This window comes from Adiantum capillus-veneris, chromosome 5, assembly GCF_014529385.1.
Source record: "Adiantum capillus-veneris isolate H3 chromosome 5, ASM1452938v2, whole genome shotgun sequence".
Lineage (NCBI taxonomy): Eukaryota > Viridiplantae > Streptophyta > Polypodiopsida > Polypodiales > Pteridaceae > Adiantum > Adiantum capillus-veneris.
In genome coordinates, this window is record NC_140935.1 from 163448867 (window position 1) to 163461970 (window position 13104).

At 41.5% G+C, this 13104-nt stretch overlaps 1 pseudogene; it reads right to left on the reverse strand.

Moving 5' to 3' along the window:
• Window positions 1–272: 272 nt before the first annotated feature.
• On the reverse strand, window positions 273–2157 carry LOC147458476 (putative LRR receptor-like serine/threonine-protein kinase At1g12460 pseudogene; annotated as a pseudogene).
• Window positions 2158–13104: the final 10947 nt, after the last annotated feature.

The following is a 13104-nucleotide window of genomic DNA, read 5'->3' on the forward strand; positions in this document are numbered from 1 at the left end:
ATGCTATTCCCATGGGCATGCCTTACCCAATCCTGGTTACTTTTGTGACTGAGTGCATAGACTAACAAATTCCATATACATGTTTTGTGAGTTGGTCGTGCGACCATTTTCTTGATCGAAATTACTCGTTTGGGGGGAGAGAGAGAGAGAGAGAGAGAGTATGGCTAACCTACACTGAATTCCATGTACATGATGTGGGCTAAATAAAGATGAGCGAAAAAAAGTAGCCTTGTTTGCCAGATCAATCAATATAAGTGTGGTACTAACGCAGCATCAACACAATTTCTGAAACCATTCAATTATAGGACACTTGTTATTACAGTACAGCTAATTGGTGTCAATCACAGAGATCATAAATTGATAGAATGGTAAGTGTATCCATCAAACTTTTGCCCGTTACAAGGAACAATCCCAAAGGGAATTGAGCCTACCTTACATGAGGCGATATGCCTGGCTCCTAGATAAAGGGGAGGCCAAAAGAGGAACTCAGCCCCGAAAAGAAAAGAATCATGTCAAAGTTGTCGGAACAGTATATACAGACGTTCTATTGAAAGGTCAAAGAATACAGAATTGTGTATGTCACATATCATTGCCAGACTGTATGGACTCGAGTACCTGCACCACTTCAGCCATGCTTGGTCTTTTGGAAGGCGTTTGAGACGTGCAAACAAGACCCAACTTCAACACCTGCATAACCTCAAGATGAGCAGCAGGTCCGAGGTCTGGGTCAATGCAAGTAGGGCCCCGTCCCCGTTCAAGGGCCGATCTCACAACATCACACAGTAGAATGCAATCTGCTTCAGCATTTTACACAGGATGTCTGCCAATTGCAAGCTCTAGCAAGACAACACCAAAACTGTAGAATTCACATTTCTCACTTAGGCGTATACTTTGACAAGCTACTTCTGGAGCCACATATCCCAAAGCTGAATAAAACCTCCGACTTGTAACATAAGTATCAAGCACTGGGGAAGCTTTGAGAGCCCATAGTCAGATAAATGTGGCACAAAGTCATGGTCCAGAAGAATATTTGATGACTTCAAATCCAAATGTAAAACCTAGGGCCTGCAGTCATGACGAAGATATGTAAGACCCCTTGTAGTTCCTAAGGCGATATTGAACCTCCGCTTCCATATCAATTGCCCATAACCTCCATCTTGCTGATGCACATGGTCATATAAACTTCCATTGGTAAAATAATAAAAAAGGAGGAGTTGCATCGTTGGAGACCAGAAGTAACCTTGCATAGCAACAACATTAGGATGTCTCACATTGGCAAGCGTCCAATCTCTTCTTTGAACTCTTCTGAGTTCTTGATTCTTCCCAATGTTTCAAGTTTCTTTACAACCATGGATACACTCCTGCCTCAAAGGTTGCCGTGTAAACTGTTCCAAGAGTACCACTACCAATGACACAATCCTTGTCTAGAAGAGCTTTTGAATTGACTTCCCAATCTTCATACTTGGCTGGTAAAGTCTTACTAAAAAGAACAAGCTTCCCTAAAATTGTTTTAGTCTTGGGAGAAGGTGGGGTGCTTTCAAAGACCCTGTCTTGTCTTCTGTTATCTTCCTCAACGCCCTAAAGTTCATCACAAAAATTACCACAACACCCAGAGCAACGAATGCAGTGGCCACTATGGACGCATCTACAAACAACCGAACATTGCCATGATCTCTCTCTCTCTCTCTCTCTCTCTCTCTCTCTCTCTCTCTCAGGCAATCGACTCGTCCGACTCCTGATTCATGCTTTTGAGCTCAGCTCACAAGACCAAGCTCTTGAGCGTGTGCAAAAGTTGACTCTCAGCCTGCGTCACCAACCCTGCAGGAGGAAGTTAAGGCACAGCCAGCAGAGGTGCGTAGGGTACTCGTGTCATGAAGTGCGCTATACAAGACTCGCACGAGCCTCAAGTCGAGTATCGAGGTCTAGTTTCTAGACAAGACCTTCTATTGCAGGTGCAAGATGGACCCGGGCAGGCGGGGGGATTGGGACAGACTCCTTCTCTCCAACCCTGTGTTACTGCAATCCAGCTCACGATGTCGCCCTCGTGCCTTGACAGTCGAAGCACAAACTCGCACGCAGCTCCAAGCAGAATTTCGCACGCGACTCCAAGCCTTCACGTCGTCCTACAAAACTATTGGCCGTCCACATGGACGCCATCTGTGAAAGTACGCCCAATGTAGCCCAACACTAAGGCCTTTCCTTAGCAAGCCAAAAAGTCCCTTGTAGTGATACTCATAGGTAGTCTTCAGCAAACTTGAGAAACAAAATGAGAAACTTACATAAAGTTGAAGAGCCTATATTGGGAAACACAAAGAAGCAATTAAGATCAAAGTGCAACCATGTATGCACGATAAAAGAGTAGATAAATTTTGAAGACACAGTATATCATACGCTCAGCAAAGTTCTTCTCATCGATGAACTTATCAAAATAGGTTACAAAGGTGACCTTTAGAAGTTTAGAAGTTGATACTTCATCAAAAGTGACTCACCAAAATAACTGACATAAAAAATGATAGATCAATCTGGAAGCTTTTAGGCTTGGCTCACGATTATATCATTAATCATTCAAAATTTACAAGTCAAGTTGAAAAACTAAAGGTGCCTCTCATCATAAATAAATGGGAAAACTACAAAAGGTAGAATAGGTGCTACATAATCTTCTAAATTGTCCACATCAGTTAGCTTCGTTGTTAACATCCCCCCCCGCCCCCCCCTTTTTCTTTTGGCCATGTCATCCCATGACACGATGGTGAGGGAGCAAGCTAATGGTATGGATCACCGGCCTTCTCTATTTTTTATAATTGTTCTAGAGCTTCTTGGTACTTTATGCAAAGTTTATTATCCTTCTCTAGAATGAATTCTTTGGTTATGGTATTTGGAGCCCAATGGCTAAATATTCCACAAACTTGGCATTCAAGTGCTTCAAAAATGATCCTAGTACACCTGCCCTCAAAGTAAAGAATCTAGTGTAGAATGCTTCCTCAAATGTCTACATGAAGGAAAGTGGTATAAACATAATCAGGTCATAGAACCCATAAAGAATTTCATATGTTGATTCCCTTGAAGATGTCAAAGGAGATGCCCATACTTCCCTCCCAAAAATGAGATAGATGGAGCAAATTTGTTTGCTATGCCCTAGTAGCATCCGAGCTATCTTTCTGAGCATGGCACATACAAGATTAGGGATGCCTTTGTAGAGTCTTCATGGTGCTTGTTAGTGTTTTCACCATGTAGTCCTCATTGATTAGCCCATCTTCAGGTTTTTGTAGGCTTGGATAGCTCATCCAAGTGGGCTTGGCCTTCAACAATCTCGAGAGAGAGGGCCAACTCCTGACTCTTGGTGTTGGGTAATAGAGAGAATCAATTTTGATTTCATCTAGAGCAACTTTGCAATTTGTGGTTCTTGGCAATGTAATTGCTTGGCTAGTGGTAGACTCTTTGCTTGTGCATGTGGCTTCACTTGTGTTAGCTATTGTAGGCCTTGTTTGCTCAAGGTGTCTACCTAAACTTTGCATGATATCTAGTACTTCCAACACTAAAATCTGGGTAGCTTCCATACTTGCGGTCCATCAAACCCTTCAACCTTGTCTGCATCTTTAGAAATTGGAGTTGCGTGTGTAGTCTTTGGATCCTTGAGTGTCTTCTTTGCATTATCCTTTGCCTTCTCTCGTCCTCCTTGTGGAGTCTTTTAGCTTCCTCTCTTGGTACATTTTCTTGACTTCTTCTTATAGGTAGGACTACACCAAAGAGGGGTTCTTTATCCTTGGGCTTTTGGGCATCCACACTCTTCTAGGTCCCCCCAAAGAGTGCTCTTTCTCTTTCAAAGGTTGCATTTTCCCTTTCTAGCCTTGCCTCTCTTTGAAGTGGGTATTTTTTATTTGGGCTCTTGGGCATCCACACTCTTCTGGGTCCCCTCAAAGAGGGCTCTTTCTCTTTCAAAGGTTTCCTTTTCCCTTTCTAGCCTTGCCTCTCTTTGAAGTGGGTCTTTTGGCTTCTTCTTCTTCTTCTTCTTCTTCTTGTGCTCTTCTCTCCCACTTCCTCTTTGTATTCAGTCGTCCAAGTGGGTATAGAGGTAGGAGCTTCTTCTTTTGGAGGTGGTGTATATTCGTGAGGAGAGATATGGATTTGATCTCCCTCTTCTTGATCTTTCCTCCTTTCTTCTTCTTATCTTTCAGCTTGTTGCCTTACCAAATTTTCCAAATCCTTCTAAGCCTTTTTTATAGCTCCCTTTTCAGCTGGAGCTCGGGTAGTAGCTCTTGTAGGTCTCTCTTTGCCAATGGTCTTTAGGAGTTCTTCCTCTTCTTGGTGGATTCCTTCCATTTGTTGTCTTTTTGTTTCAGCTTTGTAGCTTATCAAAGTTGAGCTTCTTCTTTATCTAACCGTTATTTTTTCTTTAGATTCAACTTTGGATTTCCTCCTTGTTGTTGCTTAGATCTTGGCCGTTCTTGATCTGCCAACCATGGTAGGCTTTAGAGAGGCGGTCTCTTCATTATCACCCTAACTGGCATGGTCTTCTTTAGATTTGTATTTCCTCTTAGTTGTTTCTGGGCTCTTGGATACTCTTGATTTGCCTATCATGGTAGCCTTCAGAGAGGTTGTCATCGTTACCCTCATTGGCGTGGTCTTTTTTTTAAAGGAACCTCAAACTCCGAGCGAACTTTTTTGAGTGATGATAAAATCGAGCGAGTTATTGAGAGGCACTTATCAAATACTCATAGCCAAAAGTTCCTATAAGTCACTCATTTGTGTAAGTCACTCATTTCTTTACTTGAGAGACTAACTAAATTGGCCCTAGACCTCCTAAAGATGGCGGTTAAATTTAAGAATGGATATGCTAAGTAAGAGGTAGATGCTAGCAAGCGTGACATTAGTCAGCTTGTTCTTTCTTGTGTTTTTTGCTGACAAACCTCAGAGATTTTCCATTTCCCAAAGGAAATTTGTATGTTTGTGAAAATCATTTTTTGTGAACACTGGTCTAACATTGCTAACATGTTGTTTAGAGGCCTTCCTGTGCATCAGCACTCTCCCTTGCAGGCAACCCTCCCCCCCTTTACTTTTGCACTATATTGAGTATTTTTCAACTCTATGCTTAATTATAGTAGACCTTAGTATTTTTTAACTCTTGTACCTTAATACTTTTTCAACTCTTTACTCATGGGGCAACCTTATTAGCCGACTATTTTGAATATGTCAGGGTGTTGCAAATTGAGACCGTCACCTATTTGTTGCTATTTGTTAACCAGTATCAGTATCCTTGTTGAATTATAGTTAGCTTTATGAGGAATCTACCAAGATCCCAAAAGACAAAACTGAAGATCGACTCTAAGCAAGAACTTTGTGTTGCATCGACTACTGCATACTTGTCTCTCTGCCTTTCCTGAAACAAAGAATCTTAATAAAATCCGTTAATATTTTGTTCCCTGCTTTTTCTAATCTCCCCTCCTCTAGCTCTCATCGTGCGTGCAATAAACAAAGACTCCAAAGTCCAGACCCTCTGTTTGCATGCAAAAAATCTCCTCCCCCTCCCTCCCTCTCTCTCTCTCTCTCTCTCTCTCTCAAAATATGCATCATGTCTTTGATGAATCTAAAACAATTCATGTGATGTAGTCTCCACACAAAAAGCTTGTGCCTTCTCAACAAGGTTGTCTGCCACCACATACACATCCATTAGTGCCACCACCATCCTCAAGTGCAAAGATTGTTGGGGGAAGGGCTATTGATTTTTTTTTTGAGAGGCAACTCTCTCTCTCTCTCTCTCTCTCTCTCTCTCTCTCTCTCTCCCCCCCCCCCCCCCCCCCCCCCAGCTTGCTTCTAGAAAACCTATGATGAGTAGGTGGCGGGAAGTGCTTCCACCCAACTCTTAACAGTGTGTAGCCTGATTGGAGAGGCATAGTCATATTGTAGTTGTATGTGAGACACAATGAGGCCTTCATAGTCGCGGGCTACTATTGGTGAAAGATAGGGTGAAAATCCAAATTGCTAGTCATTAATTTTTATTAGCAACAAATCCAATCGTTTTGTCTAGATTTTTCTTTCTCTCTATTGTATAATTAAAAAAATCTCTCTCAAAAGGTTGCACCTGCACATACCGTTTGAAGATTTTTGGCCTAAAAAAGCCATAGAGGAGAAGTGGAGAAAAGGTGCAAATCTCTCACCATCAAAAGTTTCACTATCACATTAAATGTAATATAACTTTTCTTTGCACTTTACTCTTTTTATCACCATTGATTAGATACAATATGATTTTTTCTTAATTTTAGTGCTTATAAAAGGTGTCTCTATATTGGTGCTCATGTGAGGCATTAAACATGTATAAAGAAGATCCTCTTCCTCTCCCTCCCTCGATGGCTAGAAAAATAGATTCTCCCTACCTTGTGAAAATAAGGGTAAACTTGAAATTCTTTTGATTTTTAGGTCAAAATTCAAAACTTGTGTAAATTTCTTAGTTTTCTTAAAGGCAAGCTCAAAATCTAATCAAGATTTTATAATTTTAGTTGATTAAAATACATTGGACCCCGGTTTTTTTCTAACACTACCTCCCTCCCTCTCTCTCTCTCTCTCACACACACACACACACACACACACACACACTACCACACACACAATTTATTACAACTAAAAATATTTCTTTCTTGAGGCCACCATAAAAGTTTACCTTGTTTTTCCTATGTAGAACATTGAAGAGTTTTTGAAAGGAAAAGTCTGGGGTCATCTAAAAGAAACATAACCTCATCATACCATAAGTGCCATCACCTGTAGTGTTTATCTAGTAGCCTTGCCTTGGTGTGAGCATGGTTAGTTCTGTAAATTTTTTGGATCTAGTACATAGAACACTCACAATTTGTGAGTTTTGCAGCAAAAGAAAAGGAAAAGTCTATTCCCTTTTGCATTCACTACAAAAAGACAAAAAAGAGAAAGAGAGTAAAGACAAAAATTTAAGCAATGAGAAAAGTTTGAGTCAATTTTGTATTCAATTTAAGCAATGAGAAAAGTTTAAGTCACTGTTGTACTCACTTTAAAAACAAGGTGAAGTATACAGGGGGGCTTCAAAAGGCAAAGGCAAAAAGGTGAATATTGAGGAGTCACAAACGTTAAAAATCTATTTTAAAAAGGTAAAAGCTTAGAATGATATGTGAGAAAGAGAGAGAGAAAAAAAGGAGAGGTTTATAAGAAACTTTTTATTTAGTCTTTAATGCAAAGTTATTGAATTTAATTTACTTCTTAAGTAGTGTTTGAAAAAACCAGAGACTTAGTGCATTTTTAATTGGTTAGATTTGTAAAATCCTAGCTAGATTATTGAGATGGCCTTCACAAACACCTATAAATATTTATAAGTTTTAATGTAAAAATTAACAAAGTTAATAACCGATAAAATTTCAAGTGTACCTTTTAATTTTTTGACTAAGAAAAATGTTTTTGACAAGCCCTATTTTTAAGTTTAAAATGATTTGTGATTTTAAAAAATCAAAAGTTTTTAAAACATTATAATGTTCAAACTTCAAATCATTTGTTGTATCCTTTCCAAAATAAAGTAAATGGAGCATTGGGAAAGATCATGTGAAAGGCTTTCTCTTCAATTCTCTTCAAGGCTTTCAAAACTTTTTGAGGACACTTGTCAAACACCAAAAGGTGGATAACCTTCATCCATATGGATACTAAGGTTTAGAGGCCAAAAAATCCGTAAGGAATCTCCAAGCCACACCGTTTTTCACTCTCTCTATTTAGAGTGAATACAAAAGTGACTTAGACTTTTCTCTTTACTCTCTTTCTCTTCTTTTTTAAGAGTGAATACAAAAGTGAAAAATCAAAACCTAGGGTTTGGGAGTGCTTTTGTTGTTTCTTCTATTGCCTACAAGGAGGGAGCAGCAAGAAGGCCACAATCATGGTCTACTGTAGGGAGGGTGAATTGCAGATTATCTTGTTGTTGATGCAAGGCTCGATGACCATGGTCCTCGCAGGGTTGGGTATCCCTAAGGAGGCAGGGCCCGGACAATCTCGGCCCAATGTCTACGTCTACTTCCTTGCCCAGTCTCCTTCTTTTTTGTTTTGATGGAGGACACCCCTCGATGGCCCTCTGTGGGCTAAAACAACATCCTCGATCACTGATGTTTCCATTGGGTATTGCCTCTGATTTCACTGTGACTATGTTGCGGGTGGGGGGGGGGGGTGTTTATCATGGCTCACCATAAATAGCCTAGTCTGGCAAGGTACTGCAAGCTTCAATAATCTATTGGTTTGGAAACTCTCTTTGGCTTGATGTTCTCCAGTGATGGCTCTTTGATTTTTTTATGTTGAGGCTTTTGAGACACATTGGTAGCGGGTGTCAGCTGCTCTAGTGTGGTGGAAACTCGGACTTTGGCTCGATTGATGGGGACTTCAGGCCCCGCCCCTTGTGCAATTTTATCTTCTCTTTCTCTTGAGGGTGGCACCCTGACTAGTCGATGTATCTGTGATGTTTATATTGTGGTGCGTCTTGGTTCATCTTGAGGGGGGTTTTCATTGGGGGTGGCAGACCTGTTGAATCCTCTTGATGGTGTTTGGTGTTTGGATGATTGTATTGGGGTATGGTTTTATGGTTTTGGATGTTTGTTCATGTCCCTCTAATGCCATGTCTCATGTTGAGCATGGCTTTCTTTGTAATTCTTTTTTCTAGTTAATATATCTACTACTCACTATTGTGAGTACTACCAAAAAAAAAAAAAGAGTGAATACAGAAGTGACTTTTACTCTTCTGTTTACTCTCTTTCTCTTAGACTTTTATTTTTTAAGTTCTTCAATGTGTTTTTTTTTTTAAGTGCCGCAAAGGTTTTCACCACGTGTCCTCGATGCACACCCTTTGTTGATGAAGATTTTTTTTTTAACGAGAGAGAGAGAGAGAGAGAGAGAGAGAGAGAGAGAGAGAGAGAGAGTTAGAGTCTTACTTCTTTGTCACACTAGAGTACCCACCCCACCCTCCTTTTGTGAATGGTTGTGGTCACACTAGGGTACCCACCCCACCCTTCTTTTGTAGATGGATGTTAACGATGTTGTCACACTGGACTTTAAAACAAAAGCTACACATTTTTCTCAAGGAATGGGAGTATGTAGCCCATGTGGTTAAACGGTTGTCTTAGATGCTGTCTGTCAGAGTTTGACACCTCTGAAATGAAGTTCTACGAGCACTCTTTGCAGTTAGTCGCTGCTTGGAGAACTTGGCCGAGGGTGTGAGATTATCCCTTTGACAAGTTATGGAGGCCAACTTTTTTCTTTTCATCTACAAACAATTGGCTACCACCTTCGCATGGCTTACCCTTCTCGATCCTAGTGTGACATGGACCTAAGATAAATTGCTCTTCTCATTCAAGAGTACTATGAACTGACTCTATGTGTATGTGTTATTGAGAAGAGGGCTCAATGTGGGACGCATGTCTAACCTCACCATCCTAACTTATTGCAGTATTAGTGAGAACCACGATTAATTTGTCAAACCATGGGACGAAGCTGACTCGCCTAGTGCATAGAGGCGACAAGAGGTTGTCAATCTCTTGGAAAACAACTAACAACTCGCAACTAACTCAAGCTACACTCAAGTGACTGAAATCACCAAAAGCCAATCGCTCATCGGCAAGCAAATCACATCAGTTACAGCATCAAATGACATCCAAACGTAACAAAACTTCTAGGACAAGTTTATAAAACCTAAGCACACGTGTCTATGGTCTCAAACCCCACTTTAGGTCAAGTTCCAAAATTGCAATTATTAACAACAGTGGATTTTTGACCTAGTCATTTTTGACCCAGAATGCATCTAAATGCTTAGCAATGATGCCCCAATACCCCGCCTATGCCTAGTTTTCAATTTAAAAGTGTAAACTTCTAGTTATGATGAAATTAGGCCGCGGGTCGGCGACACCAAAAGCTACGAAATACCGTGAACGGCTTACATCAATGCGTAGAGCTCTTACCTGCGGTTGCAATGCAATAAACGCAATCGCAATGTGACAATCGGAGAGGGATTAGGAAGCACAAGAAGGAAAGAAGTGAGCGCCGTTAGCTCATGCTGTGTGTTTCTTATCCAAAAACTTACAAAAATTGGCTTTTATACCTTTGCCAAGGTTTTTGGGTGGTCAAAACTAATAATTTGGAGTTCTACCAAAGCTAAGAAATGACTGGCTGATACAATCTGGAAACTTGTAGCCCCGGCTCATTAATCCGAGAAAATAGGAGTTACAATATTCCCGATTCATCAAAATAATAAATGTTTTACAAGAACTCCGAAAAATGGTGTCCATGTTAGCTTGCTACTAACATTCCCCCCCTCCTCGCCGTGTCGTCCCTTGACACAGCTTTATGGACTGAAATAGTCTTCGGGTTGACGGCTAGCGAGGCGCTTCAAGCACGTCCAGTGCCTTCTGATATCTGATTCTTCGTTCTTTGTTGGGCGCTTGCAGAAATTGCATTGTGACTTGATTCTTCAGCTCCACCGCTGAGTAGCCTACAAACGTGGATGTTAGGTTGTTGATCATCTGTGCTAATATCTTCGTTCGCCAGGTGAAGAATCTAGTGTAGAATGCTTCTTCAAACGCTATCATATTATTCGATGGCAGGAACATGCATCTGGCATATAATCCGTAAAGGACCTCCTCTGAAGGTTGCCCACTCAGATTGTAGCATAAGTCATTGTTTCCTTCCAAGAATGATAGCCATGGGACTCCTGTTTTCTCAGGCTCATTAAAAACTTGTATACATGTGAGCAGCATTCTATAGATCTTACATAACATGGCATAGGAGAGATCTGGTAGACTATTGAAGAAATACATGGCACCCGTTAGGGTTTTCACCATGTATTCCTCCGTTCTCTTTGGAGCTAGTAGCCTAGTGAAGTTGATCCAAGTTGGCCTCTTCTTTTGCAGTGCTTCATGCGCTTTCATTGTCCTTACTCTGGGTACAGAACAGAATGTTGGATCTCTTTGTAGGACTGCAGGTGCTCTTGTGAACAGAATCAAGTATCTCGGATTCTTGTTTAGCCAGCTTAACCTCCACTTTGGGTGGTCTTTATCTGCGCCATATTCTTGCATATCCTTGTACAACCTTTCTTTCACCTGTAATAGTTCTACTTTGATGAGAGGGTACGGCAGGGATTTTTGGTGCCATTGAGCATTGATCTGATTGGGAGTAAGTTGAGTGATGTTGATAGAGTGTAAAACTCTCAACTCCCAATCCATAGCGGCCTTCCACTTCTCATCCACCTCTAAGGTGATCTTCTCCTTCAGTGCGTCTTCTTTAGCTTTTGACAACTTGACCATTGGCACTGTGTCTGCATCTGTGATGTGAACCTAAAAATATTCATCACCACTTGGCTCTGCTGTGGATTGCGTCTCAAACTCAGCAAAAGAGATTGAGGGTATGTCTATTTGTGGCAGCTCTGAAGTGCTTGCCTCTTCCTGCGTGTCTGGTTTTCCATCTCGGATGAGTTGATTTATCTGCTTGAATTCTGCTATCTCTTTTAGAAGCTCCTCCTCTCTCTGAACCCGCATCAGTGCAAGGTCCCTGCGCTATGATTGTTTGAGCTTTAATTCCAATTCTAGGTCTCTGTTTTTCCTTTCAAGTGCCTTATAGACTTTGTCAGTTCCTTTGATCAAGGCCACGGCTAGGTTTTCTCAAATTTGTTGTAAGAAAATGGCATGATCATTGATCCTCTGTTCAAAATATTGCAGAGAAGCATTGTCAGCATCTAACTGCACCTGAATTTTCTGAGCTGACAGAGAGGTCGTAAGAAGTTCATTTGTAACAAGTCAGCTGCTCACCTTTTGCTTTGCAGGCATCAAATAATTTGGTGAGTAGATCACCTAACTCCTCCATTTCATTTTGTTGTTTATCTCTGGCTATCTGATGTTGTTCTGCTTCTGCCTTCAACTCTTGTACCTACCTTTGGAGATCAGTGATGATAGTCATCCTATCTTCTAGCTCTCCTTGAAGAGCATCGATCACCATTTCCAGTTCCTTGGTCTTTGTGCTGCGATTTAAAGCTGCTGAACGGAGTCTCTTCATCATTTCCTGCATCTGCCGTGCATATTCATTGAACTGTACTATTACTTCATCATTTGTCTGCCACTCCTCCTGTTGTGCCAGCTGGGATGTGCCTATAGCCTTGTGTGTTGCTTCTTGCTGCGTCGTAATTGCTGGTGGTTCTTGTGTGGAGGTAGATGGTCGTTCTTCTTCTTGGCCATCCTGAGGCTTTGATGCCTCGGCAGTATCTGGTTGAGTAGAAGTGGAGGGTGTTGTCTCTACCTTGTTGTCTCTTCAGGTGCTGGTATTTCTTCTTTCTCTAGCTCAGGTTCTGTCTCATGTACAGTGGTAGGCTCTCTTCATGTGACTTCTCCTATTCCGACTCAGCTTCTTTTTCTTTTTGTCCGTCGGGGTGGTTAGCCTCTTGTGCAGATTCTATTTGTTGGGTGGACTCAGAATCTTTCTCTTTCTCAGGCTCTGCTTCTTCATTGGTACCTTTGCCTGCCGGTGATGGTGGTGGGCTAGGCATGGGATGGTCTTGTTGTTCTGGAGGCAATGAGGTGGGTCGGGGAGATCCGTGACTTTGCTCTTGGCTAGCCATTTCCTCGGCTTGCCTTTGGTCTTCTGCTTCCTTGGCTTTCTTTGCAGCTTCTTTTGCTTCCTTCAGCTTTAGCGCTTCAGCCTCTTGGTACATTCTTTCTAAATATTCTGTTGGATTATCCACCTCTTTTCTTGTATGATGCTTTGTTCGAGGGCCTTTAAGTCCTGCAGGTACCCATTTTTCTGGGTCCTTCCCTTGTGCTTGCCTACTGTGCTGGTACGCCTGTTTTTCTCTTTCAAAGCGTGCTTGTTTTTTAGCTGGCTCTTCTTGGTGTGTGTTCACAGATTCTCTTTTCATCTCTTCTCTCCGAGCTCTCTTTTCTTCATTGTCAGAGCTCTCACTGTTGTGCCGTTCTGGTGAAATGTCAGTTGACTCATCATCATATTTATGTGATCTTTTACCTGACCTTGTAGCTCGTGGAGAGGGTTGTGCTGCCAAGATCCATGTATTCTGATCAGGGGCAGGCGATAGGTTGTCGGCCATGCCGATGGCAAAGATATACTATTCTAGTCAAC